Source organism: Mustela erminea, chromosome 9 (assembly GCF_009829155.1).
Source record: "Mustela erminea isolate mMusErm1 chromosome 9, mMusErm1.Pri, whole genome shotgun sequence".
NCBI classification, from domain to species: Eukaryota; Metazoa; Chordata; class Mammalia; order Carnivora; family Mustelidae; genus Mustela; species Mustela erminea.
In genome coordinates, this window is record NC_045622.1 from 113,005,120 (window position 1) to 113,031,454 (window position 26,335).

The window sequence follows — 26,335 nt, forward strand, 5'->3', positions numbered from 1 at the left end:
AAGCCAGGCGGCAGCCAGTGTTGGTGAGGGTGGGGAACAGCGTCCTGCCCACAGAGGTGTCAGTGGTGCAGCCGCTGGGGAAGACGGTGTGGAGTTTCCTCAAGAAGTTAAAACCAGAGTTACTGTATGATCGAGCATCTTCTCTTCTGGGTCTTTACCCGAACAAAACCGATCTTGAAGACCCGCCTGTGCTCCCATCATTGTTCCCGGGGTCACTGTCAACAGGCGGGTCCGGAAGCGACCTGTGTAGCTCGACGGGAAATGTGGTGTCTCTTCACAATGGAATGCCCTTCGGCCTTAGCGGAGACGGAAATCCCGTGGTGTGCGACTACGTGCGTGACCCTGGGGGGCGTTGTGCTAAGAGAGATAAGCCCGATGGAGAAAGACAGGCAGCGCATGGCATCGCTTAGAAGTGGAATCTAGAAAGAGAAAAGTCAAACTCGGGAACGGAGTGATAGAGAAGTGCCAGGGGCTGGGGGAAATAAGAGATTGGTAAAAGGACACAAAATTTTAGGGAAAAACACTGCTTGTCCTGACTTTGCCTCCGCTCTTGTTCCTACCTTCCGGGTCCCTGGACAGCCCCTGGGGAGGATGTGGAGCTGCCCTGCTGGCCTGGGGCCTTAGGAAGGTGTTGGGAGGCTGAGTCCACCCCCGCCTGCACTGATGCCTGGGAAGGGCGGGTCCTGGTCCCGGCAGCTCAGCTTCGCCGCACCCTAACCATACAGGCTAGCCGGCCGAGGTCCGCGGGAGCCACGATTCCCGCATTCCAGCCGATCGAGCAGGGAGCCCCGCAGCGCCGGCTGCACGTCCTCTTGAAGTGCTCAGGGGAGAGCACAGACTGATGGAAACCTCAGCAGGTTTCCGCCCGCTGCGGCCGTCCCCAGCGTGTTCTTGGTCCGAGTGGAACCCAACCAGAAATCAGCAACCAAGAGGCCGACTCCCTGTGTTTGGGCATGAGGAGGATAGACACTTTTACGGACCTGGGGGACAAAGAATGATGCGTAACGGACAGCGGAAAATAGTGTTAGCTGAAGATAACAAAGATGCTAGCTGTTGAGACGTGTGGGCTGCGTGTAGACCAGAGAGCAGTACAGAGCCTTGGACGCACAGATCAGAAAGGAAGGTGTCCCCGCAGGGCGGTCCGAGCCAGAGCACGTGGAGGAGCGGATGTTGCGAGCTCGGGGGCGGCCGCTGGCGCGCCGGGGACGGTCTCCGGCCGGAGTCCGACGCGCTGACCACAGGGCTAAAGGGAAGGTCTCTGGCAAGCCTGTCCTCCAGAGGAAAAGGGAAGGTGCAGAGTCTTTGTAATGAAGCGTGCAGGGTCGGCTGCGCAGCCGTGCATTAGAAACGTCTTTGTCCGTAGGTCGTACCGTACCGAGAACACCGGGGCCGGGAGGAGAGTCGGTGTCAGAGTTCTAGAGCCACACGCGCTCATCGAGCGCTTCGGGTGCGTGGAAGCGTACGACACCTAGACTTCGAAAAAAATAACGTGCGACGTGTTTGTGGCCTCTGTCACATTTTCAAAGGATGATAATTTGGGCCAAACAGAATTATTAAAATTCATTTCGCCTCTTTCCTTTTACTCTTTAATGTGGCTGCTAGAAAGTGAGAGATTACAGACGTGGCTGGCCTTTGTGGCTTGTGCTGTGCTTCTCTTGGACAGCGCTGTTCGGGAAGATAGCACAGAAGACGCTATTCTTGGCCTTTGGGTTAAGAGCGGTTTTCCTAAATAGGGCCAGGAAGTGCTGATCATAGAGGAAAAGAGAATTTGGTTTACATTAAGACCGAGAAGCTCTGTTCATCAGAAGATAGCCCCAGAAGAGCAAAAAGGCCAGCGCCCTGGGGAAATGTGTGGCATGTGGCATGGACTAAAGGGGGTGCGGCCAGACCTTGTGGAAGGGCAGGAAACAGGTGGGAGCCTCTGGGGGTTGCCGCAACGTTGGGCACTGCACGTGGCCGACCTCGTAGGTCTGTAATGGTCACCCCAGTGGGCGGCACACAGGTTGGCCTTCCTTTCAGCCCATTTCCTCTTAACGTGTATGGCGGTAGCCAGGTGTGTGGGCAGACCTTCCCCCTGCCGGCCTGCCTGCAGCGCTGCTCGTCTGCCTTTTGTTTGAATTTGTATATTATTATTCTTTAGTCTTTAATTTTTGGGGGGAGCGGCAGAAAGAGAGAGAATTCCAAGCGGGCTCCACGCCCAGCATGGGGTCTGACGTGGGCCTCATCTCAGGACCCTGAGATTGTGAGCTGAGCTGAAATCAGGAGTAGGACACTTGACCAGCTACACCCCCCGGGCGCCTCTTGTTCTTGTGAGTCCTGCGTCCTGACCCTCATCCCCATTCTGGAAGCTGTGCAGGCAACGTTCCTTTCTCTTAGAGGTTACTTACCGCGCAGACCCTAAACTCAATGTCTGATGCTAATGAGCCCCTTTGTCTCCCTGCCCGTCCCCCCCCCGCCCCCGTGGCTTCCAGACCTCAGACCGGACCCTCGTGTGGTCTCGGGACTTGTGTGCACTCACAGACGCGCTCGCGCGCGCAGTGTGTTGTACCCGTGCACGCGTCGGCTCTGGTTCGCACGCTGGGCTTCTCTCGGGGTGTGTGTTCTCTGGTTACCAGGTTTCCGTGTGTTTCTGTGCGTCTGGTCTTCTCCCTCCTGAAGGACATCCTCTCCGTTTCCTTTCTTCAGTGTGGGCCGCGGGCGAGGAGCTCCCCGTCCCCGTCGGCCTGAAACGGCCTCTGGTCCGCCTTCATCGTTGACACACGTTTTCGCTGCACAGCGCGGTTTCGCGTACTTTCTTCCAGCCCCTTTTCGATGTCCATCCGCTGGCTTCTGGTTCTGGTTCTGGTGTTGCTTTGAGAACCTGGCTGTCCGGGAGACTCTCACTCCTCTGGGAGCCATCTGCTCCCCCACGCGCAGCTGCTGCTGTTTCCTTCCTGTCTGCCGCAGTTTCAGGGTCCGGAGCGGCAGACGTTGTCTCCGTGTCCCCTGTGTGCTCGTCCACACTCCCAGCCTTGCACAGGTTTGCTCGCCGGTTCCCTCCCGCCGCCCCGCGCCTCCGCCCCCAACACACACGCGTGTGCGCGCATGCATGTGTGTATACATACATTTTCTTTTCTTAACGGTTTGAGAGTGACTTGCTTCTTTGACCCAAGATAAGATGGAATGTATATTCTCGTGAAGGTGCTTGGTTGCACTGCACTAAGAGTCCGTGCCTCTGGCCACTCAGTGTCGCTGAGAGACAGGACCTAAGTCACCGCTGAGAGTCGCAGGGAAGGGAGAAGGCAGAGGTGAGGGTGATGCGGTATCGGGGTAAGAAACACTCCAGGTGTGGGGCGCCTGGGGGGCTCAGTCGGTTAAGCATCTGCCTTGGCCCAGCTCATGATCCCAGGGTCCAGGGACCGAGCCCTGCATCAGGGTCCCCGCTCGGCGGGACGCCCGCTTCTCCCTCTCCCTCTGCCGCACCTCCTGCTTCTGCTTTCACTCGCGCTCTCCCAGCCCCCGAGGCCCATGGAGCAGAGCCTGGGCGGGGGCGGGCCCGGAGAGCCGGGTCTCTGGGGGTCGCCCAGCCGGCCTGCCCTCTGAAAGCCCCACTGGCGTGCGTGTCCACCCTCCAGCTCCTGAGGCCACAGAGACCAGACCCTTCCTGGAAGCAAGGAAAAGAGAATGGATGGGACTTGGGGGAGAAGTTTGGTGGCTGCTTGTGGGCTCACAGGCAGCATAACCTACAAAGCAGCGGGTATTCCCAAATAAACACGTGTGTTGCGCGATTGTCACTGCCCGGCTGTCCTTTAAGAGACGGGTAAAGCCGCCTTTGTTCATGAGAACCAGCCAGTAAGGCCCTGGCTTCTCACGCCTGCGGCGCTCAGTAGGGCTGTTTCCAGCTGCCGAAAAGGCGCCCCGAGTGTCCTTCGCTGCCCGCCTGCCGCCCCGCTGGCTCTCGTGCTGCACCCTGCAGCGGTGACGTTGGAGGTGCCCGAGTCTGCGGCGTGTGCGACCGTGGAAGGAGTCGTTGGGACCTGTAGGAGTTGTCTTCACTCCAGCGAGCTGCCTTCCCGCTGTGACCTTAGGTGAACTTGGGCTCTGACGTCCCTTCCGGAAACAAATCCCGAGGCTCGTGTGAAGCCCTGTGGTGTTCCCCCAACAGATCCCGAGACTTGGCGGGCCCCACTGGTGGCCTCCCCCTCTCCTGGGGCAGCGTCTCTGTCAGTGCCGCAGCCTGTCATCCTTTTCCCCCGCAAGGTGGCCAAGGCTGCCCGGGACAGAAAGGTTCCAGGTCCCAGCCCTGGTGTCTTTCTCGGGTCCCACGGGGTGCTGGGTTCTCTCCAGGCTCTGTTCTCCTCTGCGGGCTCCACTTGCTGGCCGTCTCCTTGGACGCAGGGCAGTGAGTCCCATGGTGCCGTGTCCCAGGGTCTCTAGGGCTGGCCAGGGCAGGTGCCCAGCGGTGCGTGTCCCGTGGGTGTCACGCACAGGGCTGTCTCAGCCTCCTCCGCTGCGTCCACCCAGCCTCTTGCCAGGGAGCCCAGGGAGTGCAGTCTGCCTGACCACATCTGTCTTGGAGCGCCCAAGGGCATGGGCTCTGGGTGGGGCATTCATGAGAAGAACCCTGAGGCTGCCTGCTTTCTCCACCTGCCCCCGCGTGGAGGGGGCTCACCCCATCCCCTGCAGAGGTGTCGGAGAGCCCAGGCTCTGGGGCATCAAAGCAGCCATTCAGTGGAAGAAGCTCTGGTTTGCGGCCCCCAGCCTGCTCACCCATCCCAGGTGACTGGGGACAGTGCCCCGAGGTCATGATGCTGGGCAGACAGAAACAGACCCTGAACCCCGTCAGAGTGAGTGGACAGATGCACGGATGATGCCCCGGCTGGCCGCGGAGTGCCGCCTCCTCCCGCAGTCCAGGAGGGTGCTGCGCCCAGCGGAGGGATGTCCTCCTAGGCTGTCCGCTCGTGGGGTCTGGTCTCTGTTCATAAAAGTGGCCGCGGGCAGGGAGGGAGTGTGATTCACAACACCTCAGGCATCCCGAGTCTGCGCGCCGGCCGGAGGACCTCCCTCTGCGGAGCTCAGCCTTCCCGTGGTCCCTGTGCGCCACTGAGGTTGGAGCTGGGCACGGGCTGTTGTTTACTTGGTGTCCCTCACTGGGTTAGAGGGAGGGAGCAGGGGGTTAAACACATCGCCAAAAGTCACATGCCGGTGTCCGGGCAGCCTGCGGTGCAGCGCTCTGAACACAGACCGCCCGTCGGTGGCTTGGTTACCCCAGGGTCTCCCAGATCAGCCTAGGAAGTTCCGGGTGAGCGTTGATTCTCTGTCGGTTTACCCGCCCTCAGAATTCAGGGGTGGTTCCCTCGCACCTGCTCAGAGCGGCCTGGAGGGTCTACAGTTCCGCGTGCTTCAGGAAGAGTTTCCCGCTGGAGGCCGTCTCGGTGGTGGGGTCCGGGCGCTCCCGCTGCTCGTGGGCCTCCGGAGGGAGCCGCGAGGGCCGGCTCTGCTGTGGAGCCCTCGGCCGGGCGCGGAGTCTCTCTGGTCCTCACGCGTCAGCACAGATCGCTCACGGCTTCTTGGAGTTTCCGGAGGACAGTCGTTCTGAAGTTGGGGCTTACATTTCGTCTTGGGGACGGGCTCCTGTGGTGCAGAGGGTCCCTTCTGCCCTAGTCGTTCCCTCGCCCCTCGGTGACCGGTCGCTCCGTCACCGCCCTTCTCCGCTGACCTCTTTCCGTGAAGTAAAGCAGGTCTTCCTGTTCGGTGGGCTTTTTAAACTTTGTTTTCATGGTGTGGGGCAGCACCCAAATGCCTTTTTTGTGTGCGCGCTGGAGGTCCCCTCTTCTGCTGTGTGGACTAGCCTCCTCGCTGCTTCTGTCCGAGCCGGGGCTTCTGTCCTGCAGCCGGGCTCCGACAGGGAAGGAAGCCGTGGTTAGCGTTTGTGACACGGCTCTGCTCCGTCCGACCTTGCTGCTTTGGGGTTTGTCTGTGCCCCAGGGCCTGGGGGCTGCCGCCTGCCTCCCAGGTTGGCTCCTTCCCCGGTTGGACTCGCCTCGCGTTCCGGGGGCACCTGCTGTCGGCAGTGGCTGGCCCCCGGCACTCAGAAAGCCTTGGTCTCCCTTCTCCCCCCGTGGCACGGTGCCGCTCCGTTGTGTAACTGTAGTCCAGACGCCGGCCCCGAGACGGTCCCCAGCGGCGGCCTGCTCTCAGCAGGTCAGCAGTGCCCACCGTAGCTCCTCAGCAAGGTCGAGTGGACGGCTCTGCCCCCCACTCCAGTCCAGAGCACTGCCTCCCGGGGCCCGGGCTGGCCTCTGGGCCAGGGAGTGAGGCGTGGACTCTGAGTGGCTCTTGGCTGGGTGTGGCGGCATAACCGTGGTCAGAACATCCTTGGCCGGTTATTTATTGAACAGTGTGATGTGCAGGACAGACCGTGGTGTGTCTGCCCGGCGATAGTCCCCGTGGGTTTCTGCGTGAGCGCTCTGAGCACAGCAGCACAAGGCAGTGTCTTCCTCTGGCCCGCGGGGGCATTGCAGGACAGGGGAGGAGTCCTGGTGGCTGTGGAGCCCTGGGTGACTGTCCCCTGGCTGCCCTGCTCTTGGGTTTTGGCTCGCCACTCCTGTCCCAGCTTCCTCCTTCCGGTGCGTGTGAACAGTTCCCTGTCTTGCTCGGCTCGGGTGGCCGTTGGCAGCACCGCTCCCTCACCTGATGAAGGGGCCCCGGGTTTGCAGCCCCAGGATTTCCGGTCGTCTGTGTTGGGGAAAGAGCCCGGCAGGATCACCTGGGTTAGGGGCCAGACTTGGTTATCCGAAGGGACTTGATCCAGGGAGGCCAGGAGCTGGGTGCTGGGCTTAGGGCAGAAAGAGCGGCTGTCCTAGGTGCCCACGTCCAGATGCCAAAGCACTGAGTGGCAGATCCCAGACTCTTACTGAGCTGAGGCCGCCCGAATGAAAGGCGAGTGTTGTGCTTCCTGACAACCGCTTGGGGGGTCCGGGGACACGGGAGGAAGCGGCCTGGGCCTTGAGTAGCATTCCTCCCCCGAGCTTGTGGTTCCGGAGCCTCCAGGCTCCCCACTTAACTGCTTCTCCTAACTTCCCTCATAACTGCCAGAGCCTGTTGGGTCGGCAGGGCTCCAGGGTTGGGGATGCAGTCGGCGTGATGCTGGGGGCCGCCGCAGAAGCAGGCAGGACACCCCCGGGCACCTCGACTGCAGCGCGGGCTGGGAGTTCGGGGGTGTTGGGCGTTGCATTGTAGGACACGTTTTGGAAGAACTTCCAGTCGGTGAAGCTTCCAGTAACTGTCTGGAGCAAAATTTGAGACGCGGCTTTGAAAGTAGCAACGCTCGGTTGAAGTTCAGGGCTAGCTTGCGGAGACCCTGGTTCGGTGGACACACTTAACTGCATTGCGCTCGGAGAGCGTTTTCCGTCGGTTCTGTTTGTACGTGTGGCTTTGTGTTTGTTGACGCGGCGGCGCCTTCTCGGGACTGTGGCAGAGCCACGCGTGCTCGCGGCTGCTTCCCCTGGACCAGCCTCTTCCGCAGAGGGTGCCTCGCGGTTCCCACGGTAGGTAGACCTCCCAGCAGATCAGTCCTGGCCGGCGTCGCCGAGGCCCGGTGTCCCACACAGACTGTCCCACGTGAGAGGCCGGACACAGTGACCATTTGTTCCAGGTCAAACTTTTGAAACTTTGTGATCATGAAATTCATTTTATAAAGTGACTTAGAATATGCTGTCTGTGCCCGTCTGTGTGTGTCGGCATGTGTGTGCGTGAGTGAGACAGACCGGCCTGGGGCACGTGCCAGTGATCATTTCTGTTCTGTGTTCTTTTTTTTTCCCCTGAAAGATCTGACCCGCCAAGGCAATTTTACAACCCGCGTTAGTGGGTTCCGCTCGTAGTATGAGAAACACGGTTCCGGGGTCCTTTCCATTTTGAAATAAGAAAGTGGAAGAAAAAATCACACGAGAGGACATGCATTTAAAATGTGAGAAAACGCAGGCTCACTCACGCAGAATTGTTTCCTGACACACGGGGACGTTGGGGGACGGCCCTGTCAGCGGGCTGTGCTGAGCACTCGCCAGAGGTCGCCAGCCGACCCGTGTGTCGCACCATGGAGGGTGCGCACCGCGTGCGTGTGCGCGGCGTGTGGGCTGTGCCCCTGCCAAGCATGGTGCGCTCCTCCTCCTGGGAGGGCTGCCAAGGTAGTGATCTGTGCCATGGGGCTGGTCGGGTGGACCGAGGCTCCCCCGCCACTGTGGGGGTGGCAGTCCTGAAGCCAGTGCTGGCGGGGAGGGTACGCACCAAGCACAGCCTCACTCCGGGCGAGGGGGGCGCTGGCTCTTGAAGTACCGGGACCTGGGCTTTTCACCTCAGTCCCTGGTTGCTGCTGGGCTGCAGAGGCAGGATGTGGGTTCCCGTGTCCCCTGCTCTCTGTACCCCTTCCCAGGCAGCTCACCCTGGACCCTCGGGCCCGGCAGCTTCTGCCTTGCATTTCCTCTGCTTGTGGGGACTGAGTGACGAGGCCGTGGTTAGGAATCAGAGTCAGGACTTCCGTGAGAAGATGTGGCCCTCGCGTTGTGTGTGCACATGTGGTTCTCTGTCACGGAGTCAGCTTTCCCCGAAAGAGCAAAGGCTTTTCCCAAGCAGGACAGTCTTGCCTGTCACCCCTCCTTGCACCAGGCCTTCCCCCCGAATGTATGCGGTGCCTGCCTGGAAGCGCGGTGGGGGCGCTCGATGCCTGGGTGTTCGGCCCTCTGGGCAGGGAAGTCCCCGCAGGCGGCCGCAGGTGGCCCCAGCGCCAAGCCATGTCTTGTTCTGCAGCGGGGGCAGCTCTTCCTCCTTTCGGGGGTGCTGAGGATGCAGAGGCCTTGCTGGGAAGGCCTCTGGGGAGCAGGGCTCAGCCTCAGGCCTCTGCTCAGGGCCAGCATGAGGGGAGGCGAGAGCAGCAGGACGTGCTGGGTGGACACGGTTCCCATCTCCGCCTTGGGCAGGACCTTCCCAGGGAAGGGTTGCTGTCACTCTCCGAGCTGTCGGGGGCCAGAGGAGCCAGAGCTGCCCACTGCTTCTGCGGGGCATTCAGTGGCAAGGTGCTCGGGGTTATTTCTAGGAGTGTCGTTTGGGGCTCTTCGGAGTACTGCGGTGGACGTCTGTGGGCGCCCTCTCTTCCTGCCACCGTGAGCCTTGGCCTCTTGGGCTATGCCTGTGCCCTGGCTGGACCAGGCTTGCTCCCTCCCACATGTCCCGAGTTCCTGTCCGGTGTCTGCGGCCCCCTGTGTCATCACCCGTGTCCCCATCTGGGTGGCCCGTCTTTGGCCCAGACCCCACGCGTCCGACAGCGAGCTCCTTCCTCCTTTCCCCGCCGCAGGTGCCCGGTGGGCCTTCTTTCCGCGGGCACCGCTCGTTGGCCTGCTCAGCCGCTGCCGTGCGCCTCTGGTTTCTTTGTCTCCAAGCCCTGTGAGGTCGGCTCTGCTGCCAAGGCGTACCCCAAGCCCACTGTGTTTTGGCCGTGCACATGGTGTCCTGGAGGAGCCCTGCTGCTTCTCTGCCTGGGCACCGGGGGGCCTCCTGCGGCAGCACGTCGGCTGTGGCTCTGCCTCCAGGGTCCCCCCGGGGTTCTGCTGCACCAGACTCCCGGGGTGGCTTGCGGCTCTGGACTCTCGGGCCCTCACCCCCTGCTCCGCTCTGCCGCCTAGGCCCCGTGGCAGCCTGCTGGCTTCCTGCCTCCTGCGTGGCCGGATCCTTTGTGCCCCGGAATCTTGGCACTTCCCGATTCCTCCAGACCTTTGCGTGGCCTGTCCCTTTATATCGCTCAGGTCTCTGTGCTGATGTCCCCCCACCAGGACACTGTCCCTGACCTCCTGCTTCCAGTGAACTCTCCGTCCAGTGCCCCGATCGCTGCTGCCCGTCCCTTCACCGCTGTCTTCTCCACGGCACGTGTTAACCGGAGAGCACCCGAGTTCTCCGTGTTTGTCTCCATCGCTGGAAGCCTCCGTTTCCTGGAGGCAGGGATGTGGGCTGGTAACTGTGTAGCTGACCTGGCTGTGTCCCTGACAGCAGAGCAGGCCGGGCAGGCGGAATGGACGTCGGCCGAACTGCCCGTCCCCGACAGCCCCGCCCAGGCCTCACTGCTGCTACGCATCAGCCCATGGGTGGCCAGGCTGGCAAAGTCGTCCCTTCACTGCCCGGGCCGCCGGTCTGTGTGGCGAGTCTTGCCGGCCGAGCCGTCCTTGGTGCTCCCCAAGGCAGGGAGTGGGCCGTGAGAGGGGCCTTGTCGGGGTTCCTGGGGCCAAGACTCCACCCCGGCCGTGGCTGGTACCAGTCGAGACCCCGCTGTGGATGGGAGGGGTGATGGTGTCCATCTCGAGGCAGAGGTGCAGGCCGCAGAGGGGCTGCGTGAACCGTGCTGGACGGGGCCTCCCCACGGCGGGGGCCCCACTGAGGCCCCGGCTGCCAGAGGGTCCTTGGGGCGGGGGTGGTCCTGAGGGAATATGCTTCCTTACACTAGTGAAGTTTCGGCACTGGGGGGAGGGGAGTTCTGAGGGACACAGGAGGCGTGAGTCCAGAGGGACAGGTTTCAGGCTGGCCTCTCAGAGGCGAGGCATATTTTACGCACATCAGAAAGCCTTCAGAGGGGCTTAGCGTGGCCCCTTTGTGTTTTCCCACGACTGCTGGGTGTCGCAGGGAGAGGGTTGTGTTGCTCGGACCTCACGGAGGCGGCCAGTCAGGGCCCCAGCAGGTGGCAGGACCCGCCTGGGGGACCGAGGTGGGGACGGGGAGGACCGTGCGGCAGGCGCCCTTGTTCCTGCCCTCAGCGCGTGCCTTCAGGGTTCTCGTGGTCACCCCGTTGGATAGGTGACAGAAGCAGGCACGGAGGGGGTAGGAAGCTGCCTGAGGGCCGGGGAGGTCTGGGTGCTGGAGTTGCACCTGGCACCGCCGTGCTGCGGCCTGTCCCAAGGCCCCCCGGTCGGGTTTGAGAACTAATTGAGGGAAGTGACCATGGCCTTCAGGTTGGGGCCGGGGGGAGATGGGGCGCAGGTGGCGCAGGGACAAGGGTGTGGCCTCGTTGCTGAGACGCGGGCGGGCCTGTCCTCTTGTTCTTCAGGGCGTGGTGAGTCGGAGGTGCCCTGGTGTGTCCGTGTGCTAGGGCAGAGGAGCAAGCTGGGCCTGGGGAAGGCAGGGCGGAGGCGCAGAGCAGGTGCAGGGCTGGGCTTCGAGGAGCCGGGCGCTCGGCCGGGAGGAGCTGTGGGGATCCCTTGGTGCGTGGGAGCCGGACTCACTGGGCCGGACTGAAGGGTACGGGGCTGAGCGTGGCCTTAGCAAGAGCCGTGTTGGTGTGTGTCGGGGCAGGGATGGGCGAGCGGGTGTGCGGACCTCATGGAAGGTGGAGCCGGGGCTTCCCGGAACTCGGCTGTGCAGGGCAGGAGGCGGGGGCTCGTCGGGTCGGCTTCCCTGCCGGGCACGTCTCCGTCTCCGCTGTCTTCCTCGCGTGGCGCTTTCTCCTTGTGTCGTTGAGCAGCACAGGAGAGAACAGGCCGTGCGAGGCGCTGGCCCCGTGCCTGCCTCAGGCCGTCCGGGCGGCCGCGGGAGCTCGGCCCGTGTGGCGCGCTCTTAGAGAGGGAGGCTCCGGGTCACGTCCCAGCGGTGCAGGGGACCCCCACGTCCATCCCTCCTCCCCGCGCCCGCCTCCCTCTCGCGGGCGCTCAGGCCCTCCGTCTGCACGCATGGAGTGTTCTCCCCTGGTCCTGTGCGTTTGAAACAAAAATGGGGCGACTGTTCCGGACAGTTTCTGGTGCCACGTGCCCCCCCGCCCCCGTGTGAGTGTGACGTGGCGAGCTCAGGTCGGGGGTGCTGCTGCTGTGGGTGGTGGTCAGGTGGGCGGCGTGAGCCGTGTCACGGGCCGTCTTGGCCCACCGTCTTTGCTGCTGGGTTTTTACCAGGGGCGTCACTGCTGTCCGCTCCCTTGGTGACACGTTCTCTCCCATTCTGTTACCCCGTCCCGCGCGGTGGCCGAGGCCCGCTCCGGCCGGGTTTGCCCGTCCGCCGCAGCGTGATTCCACTGCCGTCCGCGTGTCTCTGTCGGTGGGGCCGAGCCTAGTTTTAGGTCTTCCTCTGACAGAAGTCTTGGTAGGTTTTCCGCTGAGTTGCTCATTCCGGTCTCCGAGGGCCGTGTTGACTGGTGTGGTCGCTGCCAAGAAAGAGGATTTTCTTATTTTTTCGTTTAGTCACGGTCACCATGCAGAGGACTTCCCTCCGGGCGGCTGGAGGGAGTGTGCGGAGGTGGCGAGACGGGGGAGCAGCTCGTGCTCGGTGCCCTCTGTTTGCCTTGCCCTGGCACCGTGTGGCAGGACGACTCCAGTCTCCTCTCCCAGCCTCGCTTGCCAGAGCCGTCCCTCTCCCTTGTCACGCCAGTTCTGATGGTTTTAGAGACCGTCCGAGCATGGCGTGTTTGGGGCCTTTCCCCACCAGCCCCTCGCCAGGCAGCCAGCCTTCTTGGGCCCGGGGACATCTGGGAGCTGTGGTCGCCCCCGCACGAGTGCCGCATCTGCTCCCTTGGGCCGCACTGCAAGGCGTCCCAGAGATGGGAGTCGTTGCTGGAGACCCACGTGCCCACTCGCCGAGGCCTCTGGCAGGCTGACCCCTGCCCCCCCACCTGCCCTCCAGACCTCTGGACGCAGGCTTGAGCTGCACACCTGCATGTGCGGTGCAGAAAGTGGGTCCAGACCCTGCGGCCGGCGGTGGGACTTGGCGGGGACTACTTACTGGGAGCTGGAGCAGGAGGAGGGAGTGGAAGGAGCAGCTGAGTGGAAGGAGCCAGTGTCCGCCAGAGGGCGCAGGGGACCACGCAGGTGGGTCGGTGGCCAGAGGGTCCCCATGAAGACGAGCGGGCTCACAGTGCCAGCGAGAGCTGCCGTGTGTGTGCACGTGTACGCGCGTGTGTTACTACTGGTCCGTGCCCCGCGGCCCCACATGTCTGCTGTGGGCTGCCGGGAGCCCGAGGGTCCTGCCCCGTGAGCCTGGCACCGACCAGACGCCTGGTGGGGATGGCACTGCGAACAGCCAGCCTGCCTCCGGGCGCACCCCTGTCCCGAGGACGGGAGGCCTCAGGGCGTGCTGCTGCCAGCAGGACTCCGTGCGAGGCTGGCTTATCGGCTGTCCCACGACTGTCACGGACTCCCACTGGCCAGTGTCAGGGGCACCCGTGGTTCGGTCTTGGACTCTGCTAATTGAAAAAGATCTTTTCTGTCCTCACTGGTGCACTTTTGACCTGGTTTATTTTAGCCCCTCCTCCCCCAGTTTTGTTCTGGAGATTCTAGGCAGCCCCTGCCCACCTCCTGCCTCGAAGCGCCTGTCAGGGGGTGGTCTTCAGGGGAACGTGTCCATTTTGTGTCTGCGTTGGGCTCCCCGTTGGGCTCTGAGCTCTGCAGAGCAGGCGTGTGGTCGGGACTAGCTGCATGTGGCCCTGATGGGTGCCAGTACTTGAGTCCCTTTCAAAGGGGGCAGCAAGAGGAGGGGTTGTGCCACACGGTTGACCTTGAGTTAAGTATTTGCTTTTCAAGGTTCCTCCTGAAGATGGTAGCCCTATTCGAAGCTTACTGTCCACTTGTGCCCACTCTCCCCTGAGGGCCTGGGGCCAAGGACCAGGTAACTGCCAAGACCAGGAGCTCTGCCTGCGGCTGCAGTGGGAAGGTGGGGCGGGGTCCCCTCTGCGCCACCCAAGCCTGCTCCAGGTGGTTTCGGAGCTCCGCGCAGGTATAGGACGTGAGCAGCGGCAGGGGGGCTAGCCCCCTTCTCTGAGCAGGCGTGTGCGCACCTTCCCTGCCTGCACCCCCTCGGGGAGACCGGATTAGCAACCTCAGCCAGGCTCCGGGTTGAGTCCCCACAGGCTTGACGACTTGGGCTTTGCCCTTGGCCTCAGGGCGCACTCACTTGCATGGAGAAGCAGTGTCTGGAGAACTTGGGCGGGAACTGGGGTGTATGGCCCATGGCCGGGGGCAGGGAACAACTCACGGACCCTCAAGGTTGAGCCCATGGCTTTCTGACTGTCTGGGGGTATGAGACGGAGGGGTTATCCTGAGGGGCTGGCTGGGAAGTCGGGCCGGGGCTGGGCTGCCTGGGAGAGGCCGTCAGGGCACGTTGCTTCTGAGGCCGGCTGGCCCGACCGCGGAGTCCAGTGGCATCCTAGTAGGGCAGGGGCTGCCTCTCTGAATCTCCCTGAGCCAGGTGGGACGTCCTGCTAACCGATGAGTGGGACTGACCGTGCCCCCGGGCTCCTTTGTGTGCTAGAGACCCCGGGCCCGCACGGACTCAGGGATGGTCATGGGGCCGGTAGCCGCCAGGCTGCCTCCAGGCCCAGCTCAGCCCCACCGCTGCCCTCTCACATGCAGAGAGAAGTGGGCGTTGTCTTCGGGGGGGTGGGAAGACCTAGTGGATTCTCAAGGGAAGGAACCAGGAGTCACCTGCCTGCATCCGGGGTTGCACTTGGCCCTGATGTGCACATACGATGCGCTGGACTTCTGCCTGGAGACCCTGTTCCCTCCCCAGCCCCACTGAAGTGAGAGCCAAGGAAACCGGAAAGGCAGAAGCCCTCAGAAACAAAGATGGGGGGGTGGCAGTAGGTGGTTCTGGAACCATCCGGGTTTGGAAGCTGGGACGACGGTGGGCAGATTGGGTGCAGACTCAGTAGAGCGGAGAGCTGGCCGCCGGGGAGCCAGCCGTCCTGAGGAAGCTCGGAATGGTTCCTGATGGGTGGAGTCTAGGCACCTCCCAAGAGGTAGCTGGAGGTCTGGAGAGGTGTTTCAGAAGTAGCTGGACACCTGCACCCCTGCTCAGGGCATGAGTCACAGGCCCTGTCCTGGGCACCACTAGGCACAGAAAGCCTTGAGGACATCCTACTGCCATGGTGTCAAGATCCCCCTCCTCACTCCTGGTCTGTCTCCAGGACGCTGCCCTCCAGGCGGAAGAAGGGGGAGTCTAAGCGGCCACAGAGGAGCAGCTGCCGACCCTGACGTGGGCGCGTCCCCTCGTGCTCCCAGCAGGGAGCCAGGTGGCCCCGGTGAAGCCCTTGGGACCATCTTTGTGCTCTTCCGTGCCTCCTGTGGAGTGGGAGCGGACAGCTGGGGGTGCGCAGACACGCGGAGTGAGGCGTGACCAGGAGGGAGGGAAGGGGAAGGCGCCGCGCTCTGAGCGCGCACGAGGCAGCGCACCCCTCGTCTCGGGCCAGAGCTTGCATGCCCCAGAGCGAGGAGACGGCCCAGGAAAGGGACATCCAAAGAACTAAAAAGAATGTTTGGATATTAGAAGTGCAGGAGCCAACCGAGAGGCCGTGGGATAAGAGGTAAGATTGGGCGCATTTCCCAGCAAGTAGAGAGAGAGCCAGGGCTGGACCCCGGGAGTGCGAGGTGAGGATGTCTGCGTCCACGCCCGCGCAGGGGGCGTGCGGCCACAGGGGCCTTCCAGAAGGAGCGGAAGCAGAAGGAGGGTGTCACCCAAGCAGCGCAGCCTGTTTCCAGGCTGTGAGTCCACATCGAATAGGCTGGCCCGGTGCCCCACTCAGGGAGTGTCCCCCATTCCCACAACATTTCAGAACACCGGGATAAAGAAAGGATCCCAAGAACTTGGCAGAGAGAATGAGACAGAACAAAACACCAGGAATCCAAACACAAATTCCAACCCGGAAATGAGAAGATAGTCTTCAAGATACCACCAGAAAGGATTTCCAGCACAGGCTTCGCATCAGACAAGCCATCAGTCATCTGCGGGGTTCGGATGCGAGTTTTCTCAGACCTTCTCACGCAGGTTCGGAAGCAAAGGACTACTTCCAGCCCCCCCCCCTTTAGGAAGCTTCTGAGAAGACCTGGTGCTGAGGGGAGGAGGGGCAGCCCTGTGGACAGCTGGGGAGCAGGCGTGGTCCGAGTCGGGCACCCCGGGGCGGGACACCTGCCCACGGCAGAAGGACAGGGCCGTGACTTCGCCACCGGGAAGGGCAGCAGGAAACCATGGGGAACGTAGGGCAGTTGGGGCCCCTTTGGGGGCCTTGATTCAGTTCTGCACCTTGGTGGGCCCCATTCTTCTACCCCTAGCTTCCCTCGTGAATAATACCTGGCTTCGGGTTTCCAGAAAGTGGCATCAGACCTAGATCTGGGAGAGAGGTGTCGGGGCGCCTGTCGCTCCTTCCCTCCTGTCCCTCTCCTGCGCTGTGTGTGCCGCGTAGTTTCCGAAGGCGTGTTTTAGGAACAGGCAGGAACAGCAGACGGAGGCTCACCCACAACCCCAGAGTTCCCTGCAGGGTGCTTATAACAGAAGCCCCCCGGACGCTGGGGGCTGCCGTGTGCTCTGCGCTCGGGTCAGCGGGTTGGGTCAGCCCTCCGGAGGCCCAGCTATGTGTGTACGAGTCCCATGGTGTGGTGGTGGCGCTGTGGGGCCGCAGCATCCATACCTGCCCACTTCTCAGGTTCCCAGGGCAGTCGGATGAGAGCTGACAAAGGCGTGGGTTGATGCCAGCATTTCTGTCCCTTTGGCTACCACCTCCTTGTGCCCTCCACAGCCGCCCCTGTTGTGTCACACCCACAGAGCCTGTCCTGGGTGCTGCCGGTCGGGTCTCCTTGGGCCTCAGGGTCCCCTGCGTGCATGTAGCAGTGAGTGCGTGGGATGGGTTAGGGTTAGGGGTTCCTCTCAAGTGCTGAGCAGGCTAAGGTGTGGCAGCCTCTCGGCGTTCTGCAGCTGGTGGCCCCGGGGTCGCCTTCCCACTGTGGCCAGAGCGCCTTTGAGTGCTGTCAAGGTCCTCCTGTGGCCGTCACTTCTGCCCCTTGGGGATAGTTAGGAAGGGCATTGTCCTGGGGCACTCAGTGCGGGTTTCACTTTATGGGAACCTGCCAGATGTTCAGCTGCGTCTCATTAAAATTCTTTATTAGGATGTACATAGGGACATTTTTTTCATCATAAAAGCAAGATAACTGAATATTTGGAGACATGGGGAAAAATCACTCTTGTTGCTGTTTTCATGTATGACTTTTTCCAAAATTATAGTAGCTTTTTTCTTCTTCTGATTATATGGGAAATTCTAATAATTCATTAATTTATAAAGAAGTGAAATCCACGTCACACCTTGCCGCGAAGGAGCTGTTCTGGGTGGCACCTCTGGCCCCGCCCAGTTGCCCTGTGCCGGGGCCCACCCGTGCCAGTGCGCGCCCCGCACAGACGCACCGCGGCCGTGTTGCCACCGTGTGTTACCCGCCGGGCCACCGTGTGTTACCCGCCGGGCCCCCGCGGGCGGAGGCAGTTTCCAGCATCTTAGTTTTGAGCGGTGCTTCTTTGTGTTTCTTTCTTTGTAAGCTGTTCTGAGGTTTGCGTATCGGTGATAAATTCCTGGAAGTAGACTTTCCGGTCCCAGGGTCTTCACGTCGTGCGTTCCGGAACATTTTGTCAGGCGGCCTGTGGTGGGGGGTGGGCCTCCCTGGCACCGGCTGTCCTTGACCTTGATCAGAAACCTCCTCTTGTCTTCGGTGGGTTTGCTTCCGCGTTAGAGAACTTGGTCTTTTCTTCTGATGATTATTGACCATTCATCGGGGGTTTTTTTCCGCTTGTGGATGGCTTTTTCCTTGCCCTGGTGGGGGGAGGGTGGCCGTGCTTTTCTTGATGATTTCCGGTTCTGATTTGCACGTCGGGAGTCGGGTCATGCAGGAGCACGTGTTAGCACCGCTCCTGGTGATGAACCAAGTGCTGTCCACGCGGTGGGTGCGGAAGATGACGGGCCCGTTTCCCGCTCTCACCGGGCTCACGTGGACGCAGCGAGGTCCACGGGGTGCCGTGAGTTTTGGAGGGCTGAGGGTCTCAGGTGACCTTCAGGCTAGGAGCGAGGAGTCTTTCCCGAGGCTCTTTCTTGCTGAGGACGGAGCAAGACAAGGTTTATGAGGCGGCCGTCTGTGTGTGTCCCAGAGCCAGGCTGGCCTGGTGGGCACTGGGCAGGGACACACTTCCCGTGGGGCCTCGAAGACCCCTGAGAGTCCATGAGCCTTCACCGCAGTTGGGGTCCTGGGGGCTTCACGTGAAGAAGGGAGACAAACAGGCAAGCCCTCTGAGGACTGGGGCAGGGCCAGCGGGGGGGCTGGGGGGCTGCAAGGCTGAGGCGGCACCAGGGCAGGAGGCCAGGCTGCTGTGTGGACTCTCCGTCCCCAAGCCGGCTCGCTGTGCCCAGTGTCTCCCCGACGGCTTCTCTGAGCCTCCCCCTGCGGACTGGGAAGCCTGTGCCTCGGCGCGTCCGGCTCTGGCTTCCCTCCCGCACCTGACGCTGTCCTCCTCGTCTCCGAGAAGAGAGCAGAGCTTGCAGTCAGAGCGGACCGTGCTGTGGGGAGCGGGAGCAGGGGAGGGGACCCGGGCCCCTTGCGCAGCACAGCCTCAGTCTTCCTTTCTGCAGCAGTCAGGCTCGGGCCCCACGTCCGCGACGGGACGTGGCCGGTGCTCGGCCGCAAGGTGCCTGCTGGCAGTGCCCTCGCAGGGGTGGAGTTCTGGGGCTTTCTGACCTCAGGCTCCTATTAAAAGGGTAAGCCAGGCGCCGCTTGCTTCCAGGTGCTGCTGGCTTTGCCGCGTGAAGCTGTCGGTGCCTCCCAGTGCCCTGCATCCTCCCCAGACTGTTGGCGTGCGGTGCTCTCGGGCTGCGCTGTGCAGGGCTGTGAGGGGCAGGCTGACCCTCGGCTCACTAACTGGGGCAACCATGGGCCTGGGGTGCTGTGGGGGAGAGCTTGTCCCCACCCCCTTGGGCTCCTTGCCCATGCCTGTCTCCGGGTGCATCCATCTCCGGAAGCTTCTCTCCGTCCTTCCGTGATATACAGGGGCCCCCGTTTCTCTCTGGTATTTTTCTCATGAAAGGCTGTTTCTTGCTTCTGTTTCCGTGTTTGGGGTTGGGGGCCAGCTTGGCAGCATTTGTGCTGCAGTCCCTGCGGGAGGGAGGGGGGAGGCTAGTGCAATGCGGGGAGTGAGGGGGGAGGGGCGCGAGGGAGTAAGGGCCCTGGGAGAGGGGAGCACAGGCGGCATCTCACTGGGCTCTGCTCCCTCCCACGTGGCCTCTGAGTCTCCTAACTGGACTGAGCCTGGGCGAAATCTCGCAGCCCAGGCTTCTGTACCAGCAGGGAGGGCGGGGCGGTGTGGCGGGACCCACGGCGCACTGTTCTTAGGCAGCCTGGGCTTGGGGAGGCTACTGGGTGAAGAGAGGCGGCCACCTGCCTGGAGCGGCCGGCCTTCCTGATCCCACGCACTGTCCCGGGGAGTCCGTGCTGCTGCGCCTGCCCCTTCTTTGTAAACAGCCCATCTGGCACTCACCTGGGCCCTGAGGTGGGCAGGGGAGGGCTGGTGCCCTAAACAGAGGGCGCTGTCGAGTCAGCGGTCCCAGCAGCCTGCCGCGAGCAGGCCACCTTGCTTACGCCCCGGCCAGCCGGTGCTTGTCTTGGCAGGTGCCAGTGTCGGGGTCAGGAGGGAAGACTTGCCGGAGGCGGCTGCCACGCGGTCTGGACGCCCCTGCCCTTCTGTGGCCAGCGGTGGCCAGGGGCCAGGTGGGATGACTAGGCAGGCTTCAACAGCCACTTTCATTGTTTGCAGTTTGGCTTGACTTGAACTTGGAACAGAGCGGTTTTGGGGGTGTGGTGGAGCGTCTCTCTGCTTTCTGGATGTGCGCTAATATCCTGGCGTCCGGCCCCGTGTGGGCCACAGCCTACCTCCTCTGCCCATCCGGCCGGCTCTTGCGGCCTGACCTCAGACCTGCTTCCCGGTGACCTGGTGATCCGTGGCTGCCCTGGTGCTGGGCTCCAGGAGGATGCTTGACCTCTAGCCTGACCCCTGCGTGTCTTCCTCATCTGCCACCCAGAGGTCCTTCCCTGGCCACCGCAGCCTGGTTTACAGGGGTGTTGGGCAAGTGTGTGAGGAATGCAGGCTGAGCCCCGCTTGGCCCCAGGCGCAGGCCCGGCCCTGGCCCTCATCCACCCCCGTGTCTTTGTTTCGGCTGTGGCCCCCACTCGACGCCAGTACCAGGGTGATCCTCAGAAGGGGGCCAGGCTGTCACTGCTCCTGTTTTCCGTGGCCAGAGTGCAAAGGGGGTGGGTATCGTGTGTTGGGCCTTGCCCCCTTTGGCGTGCAGCCGGGATGGGTTTGGGGCTTTCCCCCGTCTCGGGTTCCTCCCTCTGCTGCTGGGGCTGGAGGGAAGCAAGGCTGCGGCGGCAAGACCGTCCAGGGCCTGCTCTCTGCTCGGGACAGCTGAGCTCTGGGCCAGCAGGGACATAAGCTTCCCTTTCCGGATGTGCCCATCCCCTCTTGGCGGGTGGGGGGGCGCGTTCAAAGCAACGGCTCCGGAGCAGACCCCGTGTCAGATCTCTGCCATGGGCTGTGCAGACAGCTGAAGGGGGAGTGCGGTGCGCTGGGGCGGGGGCCGCTGCTCGGCCGTGGGCTTGCATGCAGGCGTCCCTCCCAGCCAGCGCCAGCCCCTTGTGGCAGAGGGATGGGGATGGGGTGGGGACGCCGAGTCCCAGGACTCCAGTGGCTTGTTCTTTTCTGTCCTCCGCCTCTCGTGTGCACAGGGAGGTCTCAGGGCAGCCTACGAAGAGTTAGGACCTGGTGGCCTGGTGCATGCTGACCACATCACAGACCCTGGCCACTTGTGTGCAGGGCCAGCTGGCTCAGTGGACCTGGCCCGCTGTGGGCAGGATGGCAACTCCGTCCTCTGTGTCCTGGACAGTGTGGGGTGGGGACCTCTGGCCGCAGGACACTGTGTCAGCCCCTGCTCCAGTAGCTCTGGCCACAGAAAACCTGCCCCACACCCAGTCACCACCTCCCGACCCAGAGCCCTTCCTCTGCTATGTCAGTCGTGCGGCTCCCACTGCTGACGAGGCTCCCCGAGTGGTTGCTGCTGGGTGACAGCCTGCTTTTACTTGTGCGGCGACGCTAGCTCTGTGACCCCACGCGGGTGGTGACCGCCACGACATCCGCTGTCCGAAAGAACAGAAGGAGCGTTCTTCGGGACCCGCCCCAGCTGCTTCCACGAGTGGGGGCAGCAGCCTCCCTGCCGCGGAAGGTTCCCGTTCATTCCAGGGGAGGAGCCTGATGCAGCGGGTGGGCCCTGCCTGGCTGTGTGTGCCCACGGGGGCTGCTGGGCCCTTGGGTGCGGCCCCGGGGAGGGGTCTCACGGGGGTCCGGCTGGCTGGCGGCTTCTCTCTGCAGGTCTCACTGGCAGCTGGGCGAGTGCGACCTTCCCCTCCATGGGCAGAAGCTCTGGTGCCTGTGCGGGGTCGCACAGAACAGGGCTGAGAAGACGGAGCTGCCGCCCTGTGTGCAGACAGGGTGTCCCAGACACTCCGTGTGAACGGTTGGTCACAACAGAGCGCGTGGGGCGAGTGTGGTTGCGAGTGGCCTGCAGGTGGCTTTCAGATGAGCAGACCACATGCCGCCCACGACGTCCGGGGCCGGAAAGGGGCAGCGTGCAGAGGCCCTCGCAGCCCTTCCCGCCCGCCCCCCCGACTCTAGGTCATGCGCCGGCGGTCGGGACCCCACAGCGCTGCCCCCTCTTTGGGGCGTGGCTCCCTGCCGTCTCCCTTCTGTGTGTGGGACCCGCGGTTGGTGTCCCAGGCGGGAGCTCCTGCGTCCTTGGTGGCACGGGATGTTTTCTGCACATGTGCGATGAGCGTGATGGCTACGTGCGCACACTCATCAGGATTCGCCGGTCTACAGTGTGCGCTTTGGTGGGTTCTAGCAGACGTGTGCAGCTGTCAGACCCCCCCCGAGTGACGGTCCAGAACCCTCAATGTCCCCGGGTCCCACACCCCTGGCCACCACTGCCCTTCTCCCCAGCACGGTTGTTTTGTGCTTGCTGGGATTCGTGCCCGCAGGAGCACAGACTCACGTGGGCTCTGCCCTGTCACGGCACGGGTGCTCTGGGGTCCGTCCCGGTTGTGTGTTCTGTACGCGGTTCCTTGTCCTGGCTGAGCTGGCGCCCCTTCCGCAGACAAGACCGTTTGCTTAGCTGCCTGCCGCTGGGCGCTCGGGTTGTTTCCCACAGCGATGCCGTGAGCCGTCCCGGATCGGTCTTCGTCTGTCCCGCGGAGGCGGGAGACCTTCTGGGGCGCGCAGGTGGTGCACGCCTGAGCTGGGAGGACTGTGTTGGTCCGGAAGTGCCCGTCCCGTCCGCTCCGCCGGCAGCGCTCAACCTCTCTTTTGGTGACGTCCTGCTCGTTGGTCACTGTCTTCCGAGGACTGCCCTGTCGGCAGCTGGCCTTTGTACGTGGGACACTGAGGTCCTGCTCCTGCTGCTTTCCAGAAGACTTTCCGGGCTGGCGTATGTATGTCATGTGAGCTCCTGAGGGGCCGGGGTCAGGCAGGCAGTGATCCAGGGTGGGCGCGAGCACCCGTCTGTCTCTGTGTCCTTCTCGAGCTGGCAGCTGTGCACGTGGCGGAGCCGGGAGGCGAGGAGAGGAGGTCTGACCCCAGCCGTTTCCCTGCATGTGCTTTTCCATTCCCTGAAACTGCTTTGCACCCCTTTTTGGACGTGGAGCCGTCACCAGTGGAAACCCTTGAGCCAACCAGGAGCCTGGTTGCCGGGCCCCTGAGCTTTGCCCAGACATCAGAGCTCCTCCGGTGTTTAGGAAATTGTGTTGCTTGTGCCAGGCGCGGCGACAGAGGGTGAGGTTAGCATGTAGTGACCTTCACTCAGCCAGAAGGCCGTCAGGAGCACGTCTGGTGCCAGAGCTGTGTCCGCCATCGGACTCTATCTGCGGTTGTGTAAAGAGCTCCCTGGGAAGATGCAAGATGAGTCACAGCCACTCAAACAGTTCACGGGAGAAGTGAGGAAGGTCCTCGCCGCGCTCCGGGTGCTGGGACATGGCCACTCACAAATCGGGACACCCTGCTTTCCCGACGTGGGTCCCGGTGTGGCCGCGGGGCACGTGACCAGTAAGCCAGGTGCCAGGCTGCGTGTGCTAGCGGAGAGCATGAGCTGTGGGGGCTGATGTGCTGGCGCGGGGAGGCGTCTCTCGGGGCTGGCGAGTGAGAACCCGACAGGTCAGGAGAAAGAGTCGAGGGACGGCAGGTGGGCAGTAGCCCCGAGGTGGCCGTGAGCTTCTGCTCTCACAGTGTGGTCGGGGCTGGCGTGGCCCGGCAGTGCAGGGGGCACGGGCTGTGGAGGTGAGGGGTGAGCCTTAGGAAGAAAGCACGGTTGCCGAGTGGTCCGATGCAGGCACACGCGCACACACACGTGCACTCATCAACGTGTGCACACGCAGCTAACATAGACGCGCACACAGCTACACGCACGCACACTCACACGACTCACACGCACTCGTATGCACACTCGGCTGCATACACTCACGTTCGTACATACTACACGCACCACTCATGCACTCTCACACGCACACACACACAGCCCATGCGCAGGCACAGTCACAAGTGCACACACCTGTGCCCGCATACGCAAACGTATACACACACTCGGCTTTGCAACGTGTGGCCCCTGGAGGAGGCCGTGTGCGGGCCGGACGGTCCAGATGCCCGGCTCAGGCAGGGAGAAGCAGTGGGCGTGGGGGTGGACTGGCGGCTGGACAGCTTTCTCCGTCCGCTCGCCTGGGGCTCTGCGGAAACACTTTGGCTTTGGTGCACCCGGCGTCTGCCCTGTGTGTCTTTAAGGGTCTGTGTGGCTCGTCGTAGTCGTCAGTTTTCTGGACGCGAAAGGGGCGTGAGAGTGTCTGCTCTGGTCACCTGGCTGGGCGAGGAGGGCCTGCTGAGATCGCGCACGTGGGCGCCGTCTGCAGAGTTCTGGCATGGGGGCGTTCCGCTGCTTTGCCGGGGCTCCGTCTGCGAGCCAGCGCTGGGCCCGCTGATCTGGATTTAAAACAACCGTCGTCCTGTCTCCGGCCTTCGGGCCCCTGGGGAGGTTTGGGCGTTCCAGCTTGACTGTTCGTGCCGGGAAGGTTCTCTCCACGATGCCGGCGCCCAAACTGAAGAGCGCGTCTGCCTTATTTACTGAGAAGGCAGCAGGGCCCCAGGTCTGCGGCCGCGGGAGAGGATGTCCGAGGAGCCGCTCTCCGGGGCCGGCTCTTCTCAGAATCCTGCTCCCTCCTGCCGGCCTGGTCTGTGCTCTGGGGGAGGCTGGGGAGGAGCCCGCACTGCTGACCTGCCTGCGGCACCTCTCTGTGCCGTGGTGTCTGCCTCTGGCTGCCGACGGTGGGATCCGCCTGCTTCGAAGGCCTCTGTGGTCCTTAGAACCGAGGTCCAGGGCAGGACGTTTGTTTGCTCAAGTTCTCAGCTCTGCTCTCTGCCTGGGAGGTGCCACCTTCCCTACAGGCTCTCCGAGGACCAGGAGGGAGAGCCGCCTGTCCCAAAGTCCTGCTCAGCAGGCGCTTCCTTCTTGTGGAGCCCAGGTGGGCAGCAGCCCGTTCTGGATTTCTTCCTGAGAGCGCTGCCTCCAGGCACGAGGTGTGTGAGGCATGGCTGCGACACGCTGGCCAGGTCCTCGCCGGCCAGGCTCTCGGGCGCCGCCTCTGCTCACCCGGGTGCGGCAGAGAGCAGTGGGACAGCAGGGAGGCAGCTCTGGTGGCTCGGGGCCCCCGGCCGGGGTGGCCTGAGCTGTCTGGGCCTAAGGAGGTACGTGGGGCACGGGCTCTGCACTAGGGGGTCAGGCCACCCGTGGAGGGGCTCGGCCGCCTTTGGAACCGCGCAGTGCTGGGCATGTCGAGGCGCTGCTGGCCAAGCACGCTGTCGAGCTCTGGGGACATCGCTCAGCCGGTCAGTGCCCGGATGGGCCTGGGGTGGGGGCTGCTGCCTCCCCGTCTTCAGGGTGGGACGGGGCTCTTGTCAGGGACGCTGGACCAAGCTAAGGGTTCAGTTCTCCGCACAGTGACAGATGTCACCCGAGGTGATAGTGCAAGCATCAGTGGTCACCCAGGGCCTCTGGGCAGCTCCGTGGCAGCAGGGGGCGGCGCTGTTAGCTGAGCCCTGCACGTGCCTCCGCTCCGTCCGGAACAGCCCCTGTCCCCTGCCTCTCGTCCTGTCGCCGTGACCCGGCCGCCTGCCCGCCCAGCCCACACAAGTCAGTCCTCTGCCCACGGCTCTTCCACCCTCCAGGGGTTCCCATGTGCCTCAGGCACAGTCCAGGCCTCAGCCTCACGGCCCGGCTCTTCCGTGCTCTCCACACGGCGCTCCTGGGGGTCGGGCCTCTCCTCCGCACGCTCCTTTCCGGCGTCTGCACGGGCTGTTCCTGCACAGACGCTTCTTTCCCTGGCCCTCCCGACCCCTCCTCCGTCAGCCCTCACACACCCGGACCCCCCCCCCCCCCCCCCCGGCATGCTGGCGTCGACGCGCGTGTGTTCAGAGCCCCACCGGGCGCGGGTGCCGCTTTGCTGAGTGAGTGTGGGACCCGGATGCAGGGAGCCTGTGCGCGTGGGCCGTGCCCCCCCGACACCTACCACCTGGAAGCCGTTGCACGCTCCTCGGACAGGCTCCTTGAGGAGGTGGTCCCGCTTCCCGGGGAGCAGTACTCTGGCCTGAGGCTGCGTAGCAGGTATGTGGGAGCCGGGGACCCCAGCACGCCTGGGGCCTCCACAGTCACACGCTGCTCGGCCTTCGGGCGCCCTCAGCCTGGCCACGTGTCCACTGCCTGTGGTAGGTGTTGGCTCGTGGAGAGCACGTCAGGAGTGTTCACACCTCAAGGTCAGATGTCCCCAGGACCTTGCAGGTCATGTTGGGGCTGGGGGCTGAAGCCATTGGCCCCACACTGGCAAGCAGCACCCATGCCTTCCCGTCCAAGTCGCTGTGCAGTCTGAGGGGTGTGCGGACGGGCCCCTGGGAGGCCGCCGCTTGCTCCCAGACCCCCCGGGGCTGGATGTCAGGCCCTCCTGCCTGTGGTGGTCACCCAAGGCTCCTGGCTGTGGCAGTCCCGCAAAGGACAGGCTTTCATGGTGGCCAGCAGGGCCTCAGCCAGGTGGCAAGCGGAATGCACATGCGTGTGTCTGTGTGCAGGGCGGGGATTGGGGTTCCCGGTGGCAGGCAGCAGAGCCCGGATGGGGTGCGGGTCTCCTCCGGGATGACCGCGTCAGAAAGACCTATTTTTGTCCTCACTTCCTTATTTAACCACGGGCTCCTTGGCCCGCCTCTCTCCACACGCGCTGTGTTTGTGCCCCCGCCGCGCCAGCCGCACCCCGCAGGCTCGGACAGAGCGCCCAGGAGGCAGCACGTGTCCCAGCTCCCCGAGCCGGCATGTCCCGGGAGCCGGGAGAGCCGCCACGCCCTGCGGGGCAGCCCAGCCCAGCCCAGCCCTGCACAGACTGGTGCTCCCGGCACACGCCCCCCCAGCACCCGCCCGCCCCCTGGTGTCCACCGCATCTGCAGACAGTCCCTGTTCTGT

The 26,335-nt window shown here is 63.3% G+C and overlaps 1 protein-coding gene across 2 annotated transcripts in view; it reads left to right on the plus strand.

The window, feature by feature from the left end:
- Window positions 1-26,335, plus strand: part of MOB2 (MOB kinase activator 2) — a 70,596-nt gene that overhangs the window by 14,599 nt on the left and 29,662 nt on the right. The window lies entirely within an intron of this gene.